General features: G+C 29.8%; 2 non-coding genes across 2 annotated transcripts; both read right to left on the bottom strand.

Annotated features, from left to right (window-relative positions):
* TRNAL-UAG lies at window positions 16,669–16,748 on the bottom strand. The gene has a single exon. It is a non-coding gene; the product is annotated as a tRNA-Leu (tRNA).
* TRNAL-UAG lies at window positions 17,355–17,434 on the bottom strand. The gene has a single exon. It is a non-coding gene; the product is annotated as a tRNA-Leu (tRNA).

Here is an 18,957-nt window from a genome sequence, read left to right as displayed (position 1 = left end):
TGATTTTTATTACATTCCTGAGACTGTTTCGTTTCTTGATTTTTAGTTTATGCTTAGATTCGTCTCCGTTTTCATTCATTTTAGTTTCTCGTCATGCATTCTCGTTTCTAGTTCTGTGACTCATTTCCGTTTTTGTATTGTCATCATTCTAGGACTGTTAGGCAAACACTATATTTGAATTGTCTTGACTTGTGATTTCTTGATTGCATTTTAATTGTTAGTAAAGTTTCCCAACTGGATTGACACCTTAAGTATTACAACTGCATAAGGTTAATTGAACCTACTAGGAGACACAAAAATCATAGTATCAATTGTTCGAGATTCGTCCTCGAATCTATGTTGGTGGGGGAGAATTGTAACACCCCCAAACCATTTTTGTTAATTTGGTGGGGGTGTCGATCAACACCAGTATGGTGTCGGTCGACATCGGTTGCAGACAGTTTGATCGGTTCGATTTTAATCGTCCGGTTTGCGTGGTTGGTTTAGGAAAAGCCCTAAACTCGAGTTTATAAGGGAAAACTCGACTTCCTTCGTCCCTTTAGCCATTTCTGTGAGTTTTGGAGAGAAAAGAAGAAAAGAGTGTTCCATAGCCTGTTCTTGAGGTTTTTGGGAGATTCCTTTGATCTGTGAGAGAGTTTCTTCCTGGAGAGTGTGGATCCAAGGCTAGGGACGTGGTGGGAAGGTTGTTGTAGTGGTAGCTTCGTCGTTTGGGATTAGATCTCGTTGTTTGGCTAAGGTAAGTGCATGACCATGACTTATCTAAGCTAAGATCTCTGTTTCTGTGATATTGTGTGCTGTTTGGTTGTTTGTGAGTTTTTCGTATCTCATGTGGCTTAGATTTGTTTCTGGGATCGTGTGGGACGAAAAGGAGAAGTTTGGAGGCGAGATCTGAAAATCTAGATGGAAATAAAGAAAATTCGAATTTAGAATTTTTCAAAAAAAAAAAAAAGAGGATCATTTTTTATGCTTTGAAAAACCATTTGTAACTCTAGTTTTCGATTATAAAAGATGGAATCGACCAAACCGATATATAAAAAATGATAAAATTGAAAATACTGTAAGAAATGAAATGTCACAATATTTTTTTTATACATGTCAAAGTGATGGAAAAGAACGAATATCTTTTACATATCCCCCCAATCTTTCCATTTTTTTGAAATGATCGAAAAAAGGATACCTTCTTTTGGAAGAGAAAAAAAAAACCTCTGACCAAGTTTCTATTTATTGGAGTTTGATCCACGAAGAAAAAAAGAAAAACTTAAAAAAAAAATTTTAAATCGAATTGAAGCATTAGATAAGGAATGGTCTGTTGAAAATATACTGGAAAAAACGACTCGATTTTGTTATAACGAAGCTAAAAAGAAATATTTACCTAAAAATTATGATCCATTTTTGCATGGAATCTCTGGGGGAAGAAGAATCAAAAAATTACCTCCATTCAAAATAATAACTGAAACCTATAGAAAAAATAATATAGGAGGATCCTGGATAAACAAGATTCATGGTCTACTTCTGAAAATTAATTATCACAAATTTGAGCAAACAATAGAAAATTTTAATAGAAAATCTTTGTCAATAGAGACGAAAAAATTCATTCACATTCAGAAGAAGAAATAAAAATTGTTAAATTTTTATTTGATATCGTTAGAACTGATAGTAACGACCAAACGCTTATAAATTTTTTTTATTAATTTCCATGAAATCAATAAAAAGGTTCCTCGATGGTCATACAAATTAATAAGTGAGTTGGAAGAATTGGAAGGCGAAAATGAAGAAAATGTACAAATGGAGCCTGGAATTCGTTCAAGAAAAGCAAAACGTGTAGTGATTTTTATTGATAAAGAGCCACATGACGAGATTTATACTAATCTCAAAGATAATAAAAATTCCGATCAAAAAGATGAAATGGCTTTGATCCGTTATTCACAACAATCTGATTTTCGTCGAGAGATAATTAAAGGATCCATGCGTTCCCAAAGGCGTAAAACAGTTATTTGGCAATTTTTTCAAGCAAAAGTACATTCCCCCCTTTTTTTGATCGAATAGATAAACTTTTTTTCTTTTCATGTGATATATGGGGGCTAATTTTTTTTTTTTTTTAAATGTCATGTGGAAAACGAACAAAAACAATTTTGATCAAAAAGAAGAAGAACAATTAAAAATAGAAGAAAAAAAACGGATCGAAATTGCAGAAACTTGGGATAGCTTCCAATTTGCTCAAATAATAAGAGGTTCTCTCTTAGTAACTCAATCAATTCTTAGAAAACATATTATATTACCATTATTGATAATAATTAAGAATAGCGCCCGTATGTTATTATTTCAATTTCCCGAGTGGTCCGAGGATTTAAAGGATTGGAAACGTGAAATGCATGTTAAATGCACTTATAATGGGGTTCAACTATCCGAAACAGAATTTCCAAGAAACTGGTTAACGGATGGTATTCCGAGAAAAATCCTATTTCCTTTTTATCTTAAACCTTGGCATAAATCTAAATCAAAATTTAAAGCATCTCAAAAGGCTCGTCGAAAAAAAAACAAAAGACAAAGTAGAAAAAAAATGATATTTGTTTCTTAACAGTTTGGGGAATAGAAACCGAACTACTGTTTGGTTCTGCCCAAAGAACGCCTTCTTTTTTTGAACCTATTTCTAAAGAATTAAAAAAAAGAATCAAAAAATTCAAAACTAAGGCTTTGGTTGGTTTAAGGATTTTCAAAGAAAGAGCAACAATTTTCCTAAAAGTCGCAAAAGAAATTAAAAATTGGATTCTTAAAAATTTTATTTTTGTAAAAGAAAAGATAAAAGACCTTTCAAAACGAAATCTAATTACATTATTTGGCCCGAGAGAAATATATGAATTAAATGAAACTAAAAAAGATTCAATAATAAGTAATCAGATGATTCATGAACTATCTGTTCAAAATAAATCCACGGGGTGGGCAAATGCTTCACTTAGCGAAAACAAAATAAAAAATTTGATTGATAGAATAAAGACAATCAGAAATCAAATAGAAGAAATTTCCAAAGAAAAACAAAACTTAACTAATAGTTGTACCAAACTGCGTTATGATTCTAAAATAATTGAGTCATCAAAAAAAATTTGGCAGACATTCAAAAGAAAAAATACCCGATTAATTCGTAAATCCATTTTTTTTTTTAAATTTTGCATCGAACAACTATCTATAGCTATTTTTCTAGGTATCATTAATATTCCAAGAATTACTACACAACTTTTTTTTGAATCAACAAAAACAATTCTTGATAAATATATTTACAAGAATAAAGAAAATGGAGAAAACAAAAAAAATACTATTTATTTTATTTCGACTATAAAAAATTTAATATCCAATAAACAAAAGATGAGTTATGACTTATGCTCTTTATCACAAGCATATGTATTTTACAAATTATCACAAATAAAAGTTAGTAACTTTTCTAAATTAAAGGCTGTTCTTGAATATAACATATGCATAACATCCTTTTTTGTTAAGAATAAAATAAAGATTTTTTTTCAAGAACAAGGAATCTTTCATTATGAATTGAAAAATAAAACCATTTTTAATTCCGAAGTAAATCAATGGAAAAACTGGTTACGAAGTCATTATCAATACAATTTACCCCAGATTGCATGGGCTAGATTAGTAACCCANTCGATTAATTCGTAACTCCATTTTTTTTTTTAAAATTTTGCATCCAACAACTATCTATAGCTGTTTTTCTAGGTAACTTTTTTTTGAATGTCTGCCAAATTTTTTTTTTGAATCAACAAAAACAATTCTTGATAAAAATATTTACAAGAATAAAGAAAATGGAGACAACAAAAAAAATTCTATTTATTTAATAAATTATCACAAATAAAAGTTAGTAACTTTTCTAAATTAAAGGCTGTTCTTGAATATAACATATGCATAACATACTTTGTTGTTAAGGATAAAATAAAGGTTTTTTTTCAAGAACAAGGAATCTTTCATTATGAATTGAAAAATAAAACCGTTTTTAATTCCGAAGTAAATCAATGGAAAAACTGGTTACGAAGTCATTATCAATACAATTTACCCCCGATTGCATGGGATAGATTAGTAACCCAAAATTGGAAAAGGAAAAAAATAAAGATTCTCTAGTTCTAAACCCAAGTGTAACCAAAGAGGATTCATATGAAAAAAAAGAAATTTGATAATTACAAAAAACAAAAAAAATTTGAGGTCGACTCGTTATTAAATCCAAAACATAAATAAAAAAATATTATATATATAATCTTTTTTGCTATAAATCTATTCATTCTACAGAAATTTTTTTTGACATGTCTATAGGTATTGCCTTAGATAATTGTATAGTCTCTTCTTGTTTAGAAAAATATAATATTCGGGGTATGAGGAAAATTTGGTATAGAAAATATTTGGATTGGATAATTATTAACTTCAGGTTTACAAAAAAAAGGAAATATTGCGCCCTCGGTTGATACCAACAGTAAAAAAAAATATATTAATGCTAAAGTTCAGAATTATCAAAGAATTGATAAAATAACTAAGACGGATCTTGCTAATAAAAAAAGAAACCTTTTTGATTGGATGGGAATGAATGAAGAAATATTAAATCGTCGTATAACAAATTTTGAAATTTTTTTCTTTCCGGAATTTTTCTTATTTTCTAGTACATATAAAATGAAACCGTGGGTCATACCAATCAAATTACTTCTTTTAAATTTTAATGAAAACTTAAATGTTAATAAAAAGATCACTCGTAATAAAAAGATCACTCGAAAGAAAAAAGGTTTTATACCATCAAATAAAAAAAAATCCCCGCGAGTTTATAATCTGAATAAGGAAGAAAAAGAATCGGCCGGTGAATTAGAGCTTGAATCAGATAAAGAAAAAAAAAGAAATCCCGAATCAGCTCTATTAAACCAAGAAAAAAATATTGAAGAAAATTTTGCAGAATCAACGATAAAAAAACGTAAAAATAAAAAACAATATAAAAGCAATACAGAAGCGGAACTTGATTTATTTCTCACAAGATATTCGCGTTTTCAATTGCGATGGAATGGTTTTTTTAATCAAAAAATTCTCAATAATGTAAAAGTATACTGTCTCTTGGTTAGACTAAACAATCCAAACGAAATAGCGATATCGTCTATTGAAAGAGGAGAGATGCGCCTAGACATTCTAATGATGGAGAAAAATTTCACTTTTGCAAAATTAATGAAAAAAGGAATATTGATTATTGAACCTGTCCGTTTGTCTGTACAAAACGACGGACAACTTATTATATACAGAACCATAGGTATTTCATTGGTTCATAAAAAAAAACAAAAAATAAGTAAAAGATACAAAAAAAAAAGCTATATTGATAAAAAAAAAATTGAAAAATCCATTACAAAATATCAAAACAAAACTGTAAATAGAAAAAACACTAATTATGATTTCTTTGTCCCTGAAAAAATTCTATCCCCTAAACGACGTAGAGAATTTCGAATTCTAATTTGTTTCAACTTAAAAAAAAAAACTGCGAGGGATAGAAATTCAAGATTTAATAAGAATATTCAAAACTTGACCACAGTTTTGCATAACAAGAAAGATCTTGATAAGGATAAAAAAAACCTAATTAATTTAAAATCCTNAATTATTGAACCTATCCTTTTGTATGTACAAAACGACGGACAACTTATTATATATAGAACCATAGGTATTTCATTGGTTCCTAAAAAAAAAACACAAAATAAGTAATAGATACAAAAAAAAAAAGCTATATTGAAAAAAAAAATTGAAAAATCCATTACAAAATATCAAAACAAAACTGTAAATAGAAAAAAAAAACGAATTATGAGTTCTTTGTCCCTGAAAATATTCTATCCCCTAAACGACGTAGAGAATTGAATTCTAATTTGTTTCAACTTAAAAAAAAAAACTGCGAGGGATAGAAATTCAAGATTTAATAAGAATATTCAAAACTTGACCACAGTTTTGCATAACAAGTAAAGATCTTGAGAAGGATAAAAAAACCTAATTAATTTAAAATCTTTTTTTTGGCCCAATTTTAGATTAGAAGATTTAGCTTGTATGAATCGCTATTGGTGTAATACTACTAACGGAAATCGTTTTAGTATGATAAGAATACGCATGTATACCCGATTTCCGATTCATTAATGATAGAGACTTTTTACTATACATAATAAGTTACGGTATGAAAACAACTATATGCACCATTATGAGGGATTGTTTTAAATTCCATCTTTATACATGAGATTAATTTAATCAATCACATAGATACCAATTAGAGCGGATCGGATCCATAAATAAATTAACCGAATCCTCCTTTTTGAGATCTAAATTTAGATTTTTTTATAAAATGAAGAATTAAGAAGTTGATAATTAAATTCAGATCCTTGTACAAAAAAACTACCATTATTATTACTGATCAATAAAATTCATATCTTTCAATATATATTAAAAAGGGAAGGATTTCTTTTTATGATAAAAAAATACATTCATTTCATTTGAAGAACAAAAAGAAGAAAGCAGGGGATCTGTTGAATTTCAAGTATTTAGTTTCACTAATAAGATACGAAGACTTACTGCATATTTGGATTGCACAGAAAATACTATTTATCTCAGAGGGGTCTACGAAAAATTCTGGGAAAACGTCAACGACTGCTGGCTTATTTGTCAAAAAAAAATAGAGTACGTTATAAAGAATTAATTAATCAGTTGAATATTCGAGAATTAAAAACTCGTTAAATTCAAAAATTGTGAATTAGTGAATTGTTTAGATCTTCAATTTTTTGATAAACTTCTTTAATTCAGCAATCTAATTCATGCCAGAACGAATCAAGGAAAAACTTATGAAGAGACCAGTTACAGGAAAAGATCTTATGATAGTAAATTTGGGACCTCACCACCCATCCATTCCTGGTGTTCTTCGCTTAATTGTTACTCTAGATGGTGAGGATGTTGTTGACTGTGAACCCATATTAGGTTATTTACACAGAGGAATGGAAAAAATTGCAGAAAACCGAGCAATTATACAATATTTACCTTATGTAACGCGATGGGATTATTTAGCTACTATGTTTACAGAAGCAATAACAGTAAATGGACCAGAACAATTGGGGAATATTCAAGTTCTTAAAAGGGCCAGCTATATCAGAGTAATTATGCTGGAATTGAGTCGTATAGCTTCTCATCTGTTATGGCTCGGCCCTTTTATGGCAGATATTGGTGCACAGACTCCCTTTTTCTATATTTTCAGAGAACGAGAATTTGTATATGATCTATTCGAAGCTGCCACCGGTATGAGAATGATGCATAATTTTTTTCGTATTGGAGGAATAGCGGCCGATTTACCTTATGGTTGGATAGATAAATGCTTGGATTTTTGTGATTATTTTTTAACAGAGGTTGTTGAATATCAAAAACTCATTACACGAAATCCTATTTTTTTAGAACGGGTTGAAGGGGTTGGGATTGTTGGTGGGGAAGAAGCAATAAATTGGGGTTTATCCGGACCAATGCTACGCGCATCCGGAATACCATGGGATCTTCGTAAAGTTGATCGTTATGAGTCTTACGATGAATTTGAATGGGAAATTCAGTGGCAAAAACAAGGAGATTCATTAGCTCGTTATTTAGTACGACTTAGCGAAATGACAGAATCCATAAAAATTATTCAACAGGCTCTGGAAGGACTTCCAGGGGGTCCCTATGAAAATTTAGAAAGCAGGGGCTTTGATAGAAAAAGGAATCCAGAATGGAATGATTTTGAATATCGATTCATTAGTAAAAAACCTTCTCCTACTTTTGAATTATCGAAACAAGAACTTTATGTAAGAGTTGAAGCTCCAAAAGGGGAGTTGGGAATTTTTCTCATAGGAGATCAAAGCGGTTTTCCTTGGAGATGGAAAATCCGACCACCGGGTTTTATTAATTTGCAAATTCTTCCTGAACTAGTTAAAAGAATGAAATTGGCTGATATTATGACGATACTCGGTAGCATAGATATAATTATGGGAGAAGTTGATCGTTAAAATGATAATTTATGCAACAACAGTCCAAACTATAAATTCTTTTGTTAAATTGGAATCTTTAAAAGAGGTCTATGGACTCATATGGATATTTGTCCCTATATTTTCTCTTATATTGGGAATCATAACAGGTGTACTAGTAATTGTGTGGTTAGAAAGAGAAATATCTGCAGGGATACAACAACGTATTGGACCTGAATACGCAGGCCCGTTGGGAATTCTTCAAGCTCTAGCCGATGGGACAAAACTACTTTTCAAAGAAAATCTTCGTCCATCTAGAGGAAATACTCCTTTATTTAGTATTGGACCATCTATAGCAGTTATCTCAATTTTACTAAGTTACTCAGTAATTCCCTTTAGTAATCACCTTGTTTTAGCGGATCTCAATATCGGTATTTTTTTATGGATTGCCATCTCAAGTATTGCTCCTATTGGACTTCTTATGTCAGGATATGGATCAAATAATAAATATTCTTTTTTAGGTGGTCTGCGAGCTGCTGCCCAATCGATTAGTTATGAAATACCATTAACTCTATGTGTTTTATCAATATCTCTACGTGCGATTCGTTGAAACATAAACGTTTATTTTTACTATTCCGTTTCTTTATTTTTACTATTCCGTTTCTTCTAGACGAATAAGTTAAACAACGGAATAGATATATTTATCTTTCGAATTAATAAAAGGAATTTGATAGTTATATATGAGTGAAAAAAAACTGCTCAGAAATTTGCCGTAAAAAGAAAAATTGAGTCTCATTTCCTATGTACAAAGGTTAAACGAAAATAAACATAAGTGTAAGAATCACTTTACCCCAAGGTTGGTTGATTAGTCATCCTGGCTTGAAGCGGGTTAAATATATTAACCGGACGACGTTTTCACTATCAGTTATATAGATTAACATACATATATTACAAAGTGAGCGGCAATTAGGTAAAAGTTAGTGGATGGTTAGAAACACCAAAATACACAAAGAATTTGTAATAGAGATTAACCAAATTGAAAAGGATATTTATGCATAACATAAGATAAAAAAAAGAAGGTTAATTGGGGCTTGAAATTAGTAGAAATGATCAGACAGTACTCCCCAAGATTCCGATTCAGAGTAGGCTCCTATCCACCGACAAATGTAATGACTATCAGAAACGAAATAATCCTTTATTTTTTATAAGTCCACCAACTTTTTTCTAAAAAAGAAAGAAGAATAGGAACGAAACAAGGATATTTTTTTCATATATTTCGAAAATAAAATCGAATTTCTGTTATGAATAATAAACTACTAGGAGGTATAATTATTTTTCGTAATCGAAAACCACGATNTATATTTTTTTCATATATTTCGAATATAAAATCGAATTTCTATCATGAATAAAAAACTACTAGGAGGTCTAATTATTTTTCGTAATCGAAAACCACGATGGGCTGAAATACCTATTTTTATTTTCACAAGGAGTATTTTATTAAAGAGTTAAATTATTACTCAACAAATAGAAATTCAAATTTGTAAAGGATGAGATGAATTCCGAAGCGCTTTTTTGNGCTGCCCAATCGATTAGTTATGAAATACCATTAACTCTATGTGTTTTATCAATATCTCTACGTGCGATTCGTTGAAACATAAACGTTTATTTTTACTATTCCGTTTCTTTATTTTTACTATTCCGTTTCTTCTAGACGAATAAGTTAAACAACGGAATAGATATATTTATCTTTCGAATTAATAAAAGGAATTTGATAGTTATATATGAGTGAAAAAAAACTGCTCAGAAATTTGCCGTAAAAAGAAAAATTGAGTCTCATTTCCTATGTACAAAGGTTAAACGAAAATAAACATAAGTGTAAGAATCACTTTACCCCAAGGTTGGTTGATTAGTCATCCTGGCTTGAAGCGGGTTAAATATATTAACCGGACGACGTTTTCACTATCAGTTATATAGATTAACATACATATATTACAAAGTGAGCGGCAATTAGGTAAAAGTTAGTGGATGGTTAGAAACACCAAAATACACAAAGAATTTGTAATAGAGATTAACCAAATTGAAAAGGATATTTATGCATAACATAAGATAAAAAAAAGAAGGTTAATTGGGGCTTGAAATTAGTAGAAATGATCAGACAGTACTCCCCAAGATTCCGATTCAGAGTAGGCTCCTATCCACCGACAAATGTAATGACTATCAGAAACGAAATAATCCTTTATTTTTTATAAGTCCACCAACTTTTTTCTAAAAAAGAAAGAAGAATAGGAACGAAACAAGGATATTTTTTTCATATATTTCGAAAATAAAATCGAATTTCTGTTATGAATAATAAACTACTAGGAGGTATAATTATTTTTCGTAATCGAAAACCACGATGGGCTGAAATACCTTTTTTTATTTTTACAAGGAGTATTTTATTAAAGAGTTAAGTTATTACTCAATAAATAGAAATTCAAATTTGTAAAGGATGAGATGAATTCCGAAGCGCTTTTTTGATTCTTAGAATTTGAGCAGACAGAATTCCATTGGTATAATTCGGGACCCCAGATATATTTAATCCGTTTTAGAACACATCATATCCATCTAAATGAGACTATAATCTGGTCCTTAGATTTATTTACGGCCCCCGAGGAGCCGTATGAGGCGAAGACCTCATGTACGGTTCTGTAATAGCGGTGAAAATAGTAATGTTATCGCCGACTAGGATTATCTAACAGTTTAAGTACAGTTGATATAGTTGAGGCACAATCAAAATATGGTTTTTGGGGATGGAATTTGTGGCGTCAACCTATAGGTTTTATCATTTTCCTAATTTCTTCCCTAGCAGAATGCGAGAGGTTACCAGTTGATTTACCAGAAGCGGAAGAAGAATTAATAAGAGGTTATCAAACTGAATATTCAGGTATCAAATTTGTTTATTTTACGTTGCTTCTTATCTAAATCTATTAATTCCCTCATTATTTATAACAGTTCTATACTTAGGCGGTTGGAATATTTCTATTCTGTATATATCTATTCTGGAACTATTTCAAAGGGATCAAATTTTTGGAACAACAATTGGTATCTTTATTACATTAGCTAAAACTTATTTGTTCTTGTTCATTTCTATCGCAACAAGATGGACTTTACCTAGGCTAAGAATGGATCAACTATTAAATCTTGGATGGAAATTTCTTTTACCTATTTCCCTGGGTAATCTATTATTAACAACTTCGTTCCAACTCTTTGCGCTCTAAATTGAAAATGAATCCAATATATTCATTCTTTTTTAAAACAAGAGAAAGAAACAAAGATAAAAGTATTCAGAGATAATTACAATATGCTTCCTATGATAACCGGGTTCATGAATTATGGTCAACAAACCCTACGAGCTGCAAGGTATATTGGTCAAGGTTTCCTGATTACCTTATCCCATACAAATCGTTTACCTGTAACTATTCAATATCCCTATGAAAATTTAATAACATCATAACGTTTCCGCGGTCGAATCCATTTTGAATTTGATAAATACATTGCTTGTGAAGTATGTGTTCGAGTATGTCCTATAGATGTGCATGTTGTTGATTGGAAATTGGAAACTAATCTTCGAAAAAAACGATTGCTTAATTACAGTTATGATTTTGGAATTTGTATATTTTGTGGTAATTGTGTTGAGTATTGTCCAACAAATTGTTTGTCAATGACTGAAGAATATGAATTTTCCACTTATGATCGTCACGAATTGAATTATAATCAAATAGCTTTGGGTCGTTTACCAATGTCAGTAATTGACGAGTACACTAGTCGAACAATTTTGAATTCACTTCAAACAAAAAATGGGGTAAACCCTGTAATTTGATTAAAAATGAATTCAAAATTGTTGAATTATATAAAGAATTTAATTAAAAACTTGTATTATATTTATATACTAATATTAAGTATTAAGGCGCATTCTTTTAATATAATATATTCGTAATTACTTTCTTGAAATAGATAGGTTGAAAATATATTTTAGAATAAAAAAGAGAAACTGTCTAATAATTGTATCTACATCAATTCATATCCATTAGATTCTAATTTCACTCTATTAAAAACATATTAAAAAAAATTTCCTGGTTAAATTAATAAGGTCATGAAAAGGATTTCGATTTTTTTTTTATTTTAATAATATAATGGATTTGCCTGGACCAATACATGATTTTCTTTTAGTTTTTCTGGGATCCGGTCTTCTAGTAGGAGGTCTGGGAGTGGTATTACTTCCCAACCCAATATTTTCAGCCTTTTCCTTAGGATTTGTTCTTGTTTGTATATCTTTATTGTATATTCTATCAAATTCCCATTTTGTAGCTGCTGCACAACTCCTTATTTATGTGGGGGCCATAAATGTTTTAATCATATTTGCTGTGATGTTCATGAATGATTCAGAATATTCCACCGATTTCAATCTGTGGACCGTTGGGAATGGGATTACTTCGTTGGTTTGTACAACTATTCTTTTTTTATTAATGTCTACTATTCTCGATACGTCATGGTACGGGGTTATTTGGACTACAAAATTAAACCAGATTCTAGAGCAAGATTTAATAAGTAATAGTCAACAAATAGGAATTCATTTATCAACAGATTTTTTTCTGCCATTTGAACTCATTTCAATAATTCTTTTAGTTGCTTTGATAGGTGCAATTTCTGTGGCTCGTCAATAAAAAATAATTAGTAAAGACCAAAGAAAACTTTGTGTATGTTATGATTTTTTCCGTTCATTAAATTAAATTTGATTGAATACTATTTCATATTTTAAGAATCAATTTTTATATTTGATATATATTAAAAAAAATTTTTACCTAATATTGTTTTTATTCGTACTTTTTTGTTATATTCTAGTTGATGGAATCCGGTGAATTATTTTTCATATTGAAATGAATCAAAATTGATAAGGAGTTGCTGAATGATACTCGAACATGTACTTGTTTTGAGTGCCTATTTATTTTTGATTGGTCTTTATGGATTGATCACGAGTCGAAATATGGTTAGGGCTCTTATGTGTCTTGAACTTATACTCAATGCAGTTAATATGAATTTCGTAACATTTTCTGATTTTTTTGATAATTCCCAACTAAAAGGGGATATTTTCTGCATTTTTGTTATAGCAATTGCAGCCGCTGAAGCAGCTATTGGATTAGCTATAGTCTCGTCAATTTATCGTAACAGAAAATCAACTCGCATAAACCAATCGACCTTATTAAATAAGTAACATAAAAAAATTAGAGATTGAAATTTTCATATATTATAGGTTATGACCTACTAGATTATATTTGTAAAAATTTAAGAAATCAAAGTATTTTAGCCCCATTTTTTATCAATTGAGCCAGAATTCATTACAAAAATTCTATTAAAGGAAATCATTGCTTCATCTAGTATTTTAATATATCATTCAGTTAGAAGTTTACTAGATTGAAAATTTATGACATTCAAAAAACTATCGATCCTATGTCACATTCAGTAAAAATTTATGATACCTGTATAGGATGTACTCAATGTGTCCGAGCATGCCCTACAGACGTATTAGAAATGATACCTTGGGATGGATGTAAAGCTAAGCAAATAGCTTCCGCTCCAAGAACCGAGGACTGTGTTGGTTGTAAGAGATGTGAATCCGCCTGTCCAACGGATTTTTTGAGCGTTCGAGTTTATTTATGGCATGAAACAACTCGAAGTATGGGTCTAGCTTATTGATACGTTACCGAAAACCTCATTTGAATAAATTTGGAATACATTTTTTTTTTTATTGACAAGTACTCGTACTCAAAAAAGTTAAATTATATTTTTTATTTATATATTTTTTTTGAGTACGCGTTCTTTGGACCTGGTGTATCTTGTCTTTACCACGAATGATTTTCCTTGGTTAACAATAATTGTTGTTTTTCCAATATCTGCTGGTTCATTAATGTTATTTCTCCCGCATAGGGGAAATAAAGTCAATAAATGGTATACTATATGCATTTGTATCTTAGAACTTCTTCTAACGACCTATGCTTTTTGTTATAATTTTAAAATGGACGATCCATTAATTCAACTGTCCGAAGATTATAAATGGATCAATTTTTTTGATTTTTACTGGAGAATGGGAATAGATGGACTTTCTATAGGAACGATTTTACTGACGGGATTTATTACTACTTTAGCCACTTTAGCGGCTTTTCCAGTTACTCGGGATTCCCGATTATTTCATTTCCTGATGTTAGCAATGTACAGCGGTCAAAAAGGATTATTTTCTTCTCGGGATCTTCTACTTTTTTTCATCATGTGGGAATTAGAATTAATTCCCGTTTATCTACTTTTATCCATGTGGGGTGGAAAGAAACGTCTCTATTCAGCTACAAAATTTATTTTGTACACGGCAGGAAGTTCTATTTTTTTATTAATAGGAGTTTTAGGTATAAGTTTATATGGTTCGAACGAACCAACATTAAATTTAGAACTTTTAGCTAATCAATCCTATCCTGTTACACTCGAAATACTATTTTATATTGGATTTCTTATTGCTTTTGCCATAAATCACCGATTATCCCTTTACATACTTGGTTACCTGACACCCACGGCGAGGCAAATTACAGTACCTGTATGCTTCTCGCTGGAATCTTATTAAAAATGGGAGCATATGGGTTGGTTCGAATCAATATGGAATTATTACCCCATGCTCATTCTATGATTTCTCCTTGGTTGATGGTAGTCGGTACATCTCTCGATCAACGTAATTTAAAAAAGAGAATAGCCTATTCTTCTGTATCTCATATGGGTTTTATAATTATAGGTATTAGTTCTATCACGGATCCTGGACTTAATGGAGCTATTTTACAAATAATTTCTCATGGGTTTATTGGCGCTGCACTTTTTTTCTTGGCAGGAACGAGTTATGATAGAATTAGGCTTGTTTATCTTGATCAAATGGGTGGAATGGCTATCTCCATTCCAAAAATATTTACAATGTTCACTATCTTATCGATGGCTTCCCTTGCATTGCCGGGCATGAGTGGTTTTATTGCAGAATTAATTGTTTTTTTTGGAATAATTACCAGCCAAAAATATTTCTTAATTTCCAAAATTTTAATTATTTTTGTAATGGCAATTGGGATTATATTAACTCCTATATATTTATTATCTATGTCACGCCAAATGTTCTATGGATACAAGTTAATTAATGTCAAAAACTTTTCTTTTTTTGATTCTGGACCCCGAGAGTTATTTCTTTCAATCTCTATTCTTCTGCCCATAATTGGTATTGGGATTTATCCTGATTTTGTGCTCTCATTAGCAAGTGACAAGGTCGAATCCATTTTATCTAATTATTTTTATGGATAGTTTTCAGGAAATTAAAAAAAGCATTAAAGTGAATTGTAATCAGAAGTCTTTGGTCTTTGTATTGTGAGAACCTTTTGAATCATTGTACTACTTGATTCAAAAGGTTCTTGATAATTTACTACTAAAACTAAATTAGATTTCTTAACTTATACGAAGTTAGAGTTAGATATAAATGCTATTTTTTTATTTAGATTTGGATTCCTTTTTGTTTGGTACTTTAATTCGATGTAAAGGAACCATAACTATGTAAACCTATTCCTAAAAGATTGACGCCAAAATAGCATATCCAAATTAAAAGAAAACCTATCGAAGCCACAAGGGCAGAATTTATACCCCTACCATTCCTATTCGTTTTAATATGTAAATAAATTGCGAATACAGTCCAAGTAATAAATGCCCAAGTTTCTTTTGGGTCCCAGTTCCAATATGAACCCCATGTCTCATTAGCCCAGACAGCTCCTGAAAGAATGCCGACGGTTAAAAAGATAAATCCAAGACTAATAATACGAAAACTCCAAAAATCTAATTGTTGAATCAGTTGATACCTATAATAATTTCTAGAAAAACTAAAATTAATGTTTTGTTGTAGTAAAATAGAATTTCTTTCATTTATGTAGTAAAGTACATCAAAAGAAAAAAATTCATTTAATAAAAATTTTTTTTTTATATTCTTTTTCCAAAAAGAAAAAGTAGGTCCGACTTTGCGAAATGTAATCACTAGAAGAGCTATTGATAATAATGATCCGCATAACAGAGCGCCATAGCCTAATATCATCATACTTACGTGCATCATTAACCACTGGGACTGGAGAGCTGGTACTAATATTGCAGACTGAGGCATTTTGTTTAAAAGACCTGAAGTAGCAAAACCCTGAATAAAAAAAGCACTTGGCGCAGTTATTGCGTTTAAGTGATTTTGTTGTTTTTTATTAAAATAGGAAACCATATGAATAAGTGAAAAAGCCCACGCAAGAAAAATTAATGATTCATATAAATTACTTAATGGAAAATGTCCGGAATAAATCCAACGAGTGAATAATAATCCTGTTATACCAAAAAACGTAATTATGATTCCTTTATCTGATGAATCAAAAAATCCTATGATTTCATCTAAATTAACTAAAAAAGTTAAAAAATAAATTGTCAGTACAACTGAAACGACCGAAAAAGATATATGAGTTAATATATGCTCTAAAATTGAAAAAATCATAAAAAATTTGTTAAAAATTAATAAATTAATAAATTAATACTAGGTTTTACCCGGTTTTATAAAAAAAGTCGGGTATTATTTTGATTATAAAACTTATAATATCTCTTTTAGAAGATCTTATGCCGCTACTCGGACTCGAACCGAGATGCTCTAGCACTGCTTCCTAAGAGCAGCGTGTCTACCAATTTCACCATAGCGGCAACTTGTTCAAAACAATATTAACAAGTTTTGATTCAATCGNCGCCATATCCTATATCATCATACTTACGTGCATCATTAACCACTGGGACTGGAGAGCTGGTACTAATATTGCAGACTGAGGCATTTTGTTTAAAAGACCTGAAGTAGCAAAACCCTGAATAAAAAAAGCACTTGGCGCAGTTATTGCGTTTAAGTGATTTTGTTGTTTTTTATTAAAATAGGAAACCATATGAATAAGTGAAAAAGCCCACGCAAGAAAAATTAATGATTCATATAAATTACTTAATGGAAAATGTCCGGAATAATTCCAACGAGTAAATAATAATCCTGTTATACCAAAAAACGTAATTATGATTCCTTCATCTGATGAATCAAAAAATCCTATGATTTCATCTAAATTAACTAATAAAGTTAAAAAATAAATTGTCAGTACAATCGAAACGACAGAAAAAGATATATGAGTTAATATATGCTCTAAAATTGAAAAAATCATAAAAGATTTGTTAAAAATTAATAAATTAATACTAGGTTTTACCCGATTTTCTAAAAAAGTCGGGTATTATTTTGATTATAAAACTTATAATATCTCGTTTTAGAAGATCTTATGCCGCTACTCGGACTCGAACCGAGATGCTCTAGCACTGCTTCCTAAGAGCAGCGTGTCTACCAATTTCACCATAGCGGCAACTTGTTCAAAACAATATTAACAAGTTTTTATTCAATCGTCAAGATTCAAATTTAAATAAAGAAGCCTATTCATTCAAATTTCCAATTGATTAAATCAATTAAAACTTTTGAAATAGGTATTGGGGTTTTAATTCAATTAAGATCTTTTTTTTATCTGAGTTATTTAAAATTATTTAAATTAACCTTTTGTCCTTTATATTTTTTCGAGAATACAATGAAAAATATAACTAAATTAAAGTAGTTGAAACTTTAACCCAAAGAAAAAATTCGAAATGCTCTTTATCATTTTTTTTTTCATTTATATGACAACAAAACGCTTTTTCGAAAAATAAAAATTTCTTCAAAACCTTTAGATATTTTAAATAAAATTAGATTTTCCTAATTCCTCGAGAGAAATAAAAAATTCTCAAAATATTTTTATGTATCTTTTTATTTTTATATTGTACAAACATAAGATTTTTTTATCACTTAAAGTAATTAATTTGAAGATCTTTTATTTCCTCTTAATGAGGAAATAAAAGTTCTTTATTTTTTATTGTATCAAGGTAGTGATGGGGAAAATACGAATCCCCCTTCTTGAACTAAAAAAATGTGAACCTTTCTTTTTTATCTATATATTATCTTTTTTTTTCTTTTGGTTCCTATTTTGTTTATGTATTTTCAAAAATTGGGTTTTTTAGCTAGGCTAATTCTAATTATTATAGTGTTTTTTATTTACTTTGCTGTACAAAAAAACTTTTTGAATTACCTGTAGAAAGTGATTTCCCTAACCAAAAAGCTTTTAACGCTGTCCAATATCCCTTCCTTTTCCAAATTTTTTTACGAAACGCTTTTTCGAGATANACTAAATTCAACTTTAACCCAAAGACAAAATTCGAAATGCTCTTTATCATTTTTTTTTCATTTATATGATAACAAAATGCTTTTTCGAAAAATAAAAATTTCTTCAAAACCTTTAGACATTTTAAATAAAATTAGATTTTCCTAATTGCTCGAGAGAAATCAAAAAATTCTCAAAATATTTTTTATGTATCTTTTTATATTGTACAAACATAAGATTTTTTGATCACTTGATTTTTTGATCACTTAAAGTAATTAATTTAAAGATCTTTTATTTCCTCATTAAGAGGAAATAAAAGATCTTTTTTTTTTATTGTATCAAGATAGTGGTGGGGAAAATACGAATCCCCCTTCTAAAAAAAATGTGAACCTTTTTTTTTCTTTTGGTTCCTATTTTTTTTATATGTATTTTCAAAAATTGGTTTTTTTTTTAGTTAGGCTAATTCTAATTATTATAGTTTTTTTATTTATTTTGCTGTACAAAAAAACTTTTTGAATTACCTGTAGAAAGTGATTTCCCTAACGAAAAAGCTTTCAACGCTGTCCAATATCCCTTCCTTTTCCAAATTTTTTTACGAATACGCTTTTTCGAGATAGAAGTACGTTTTTTTGGAACTGCCATTCAAAAATGAAAAAAAAATTTTCAGTGGTATAATTGGATGTCAAAGACATTTATTATTC

The sequence above is a fragment of the Camelina sativa genome, chromosome 3 (genome assembly GCF_000633955.1).
Source record: "Camelina sativa cultivar DH55 chromosome 3, Cs, whole genome shotgun sequence".
Lineage (NCBI taxonomy): Eukaryota > Viridiplantae > Streptophyta > Magnoliopsida > Brassicales > Brassicaceae > Camelina > Camelina sativa.
This window is presented reverse-complemented; position numbering and strand designations above follow the sequence as displayed.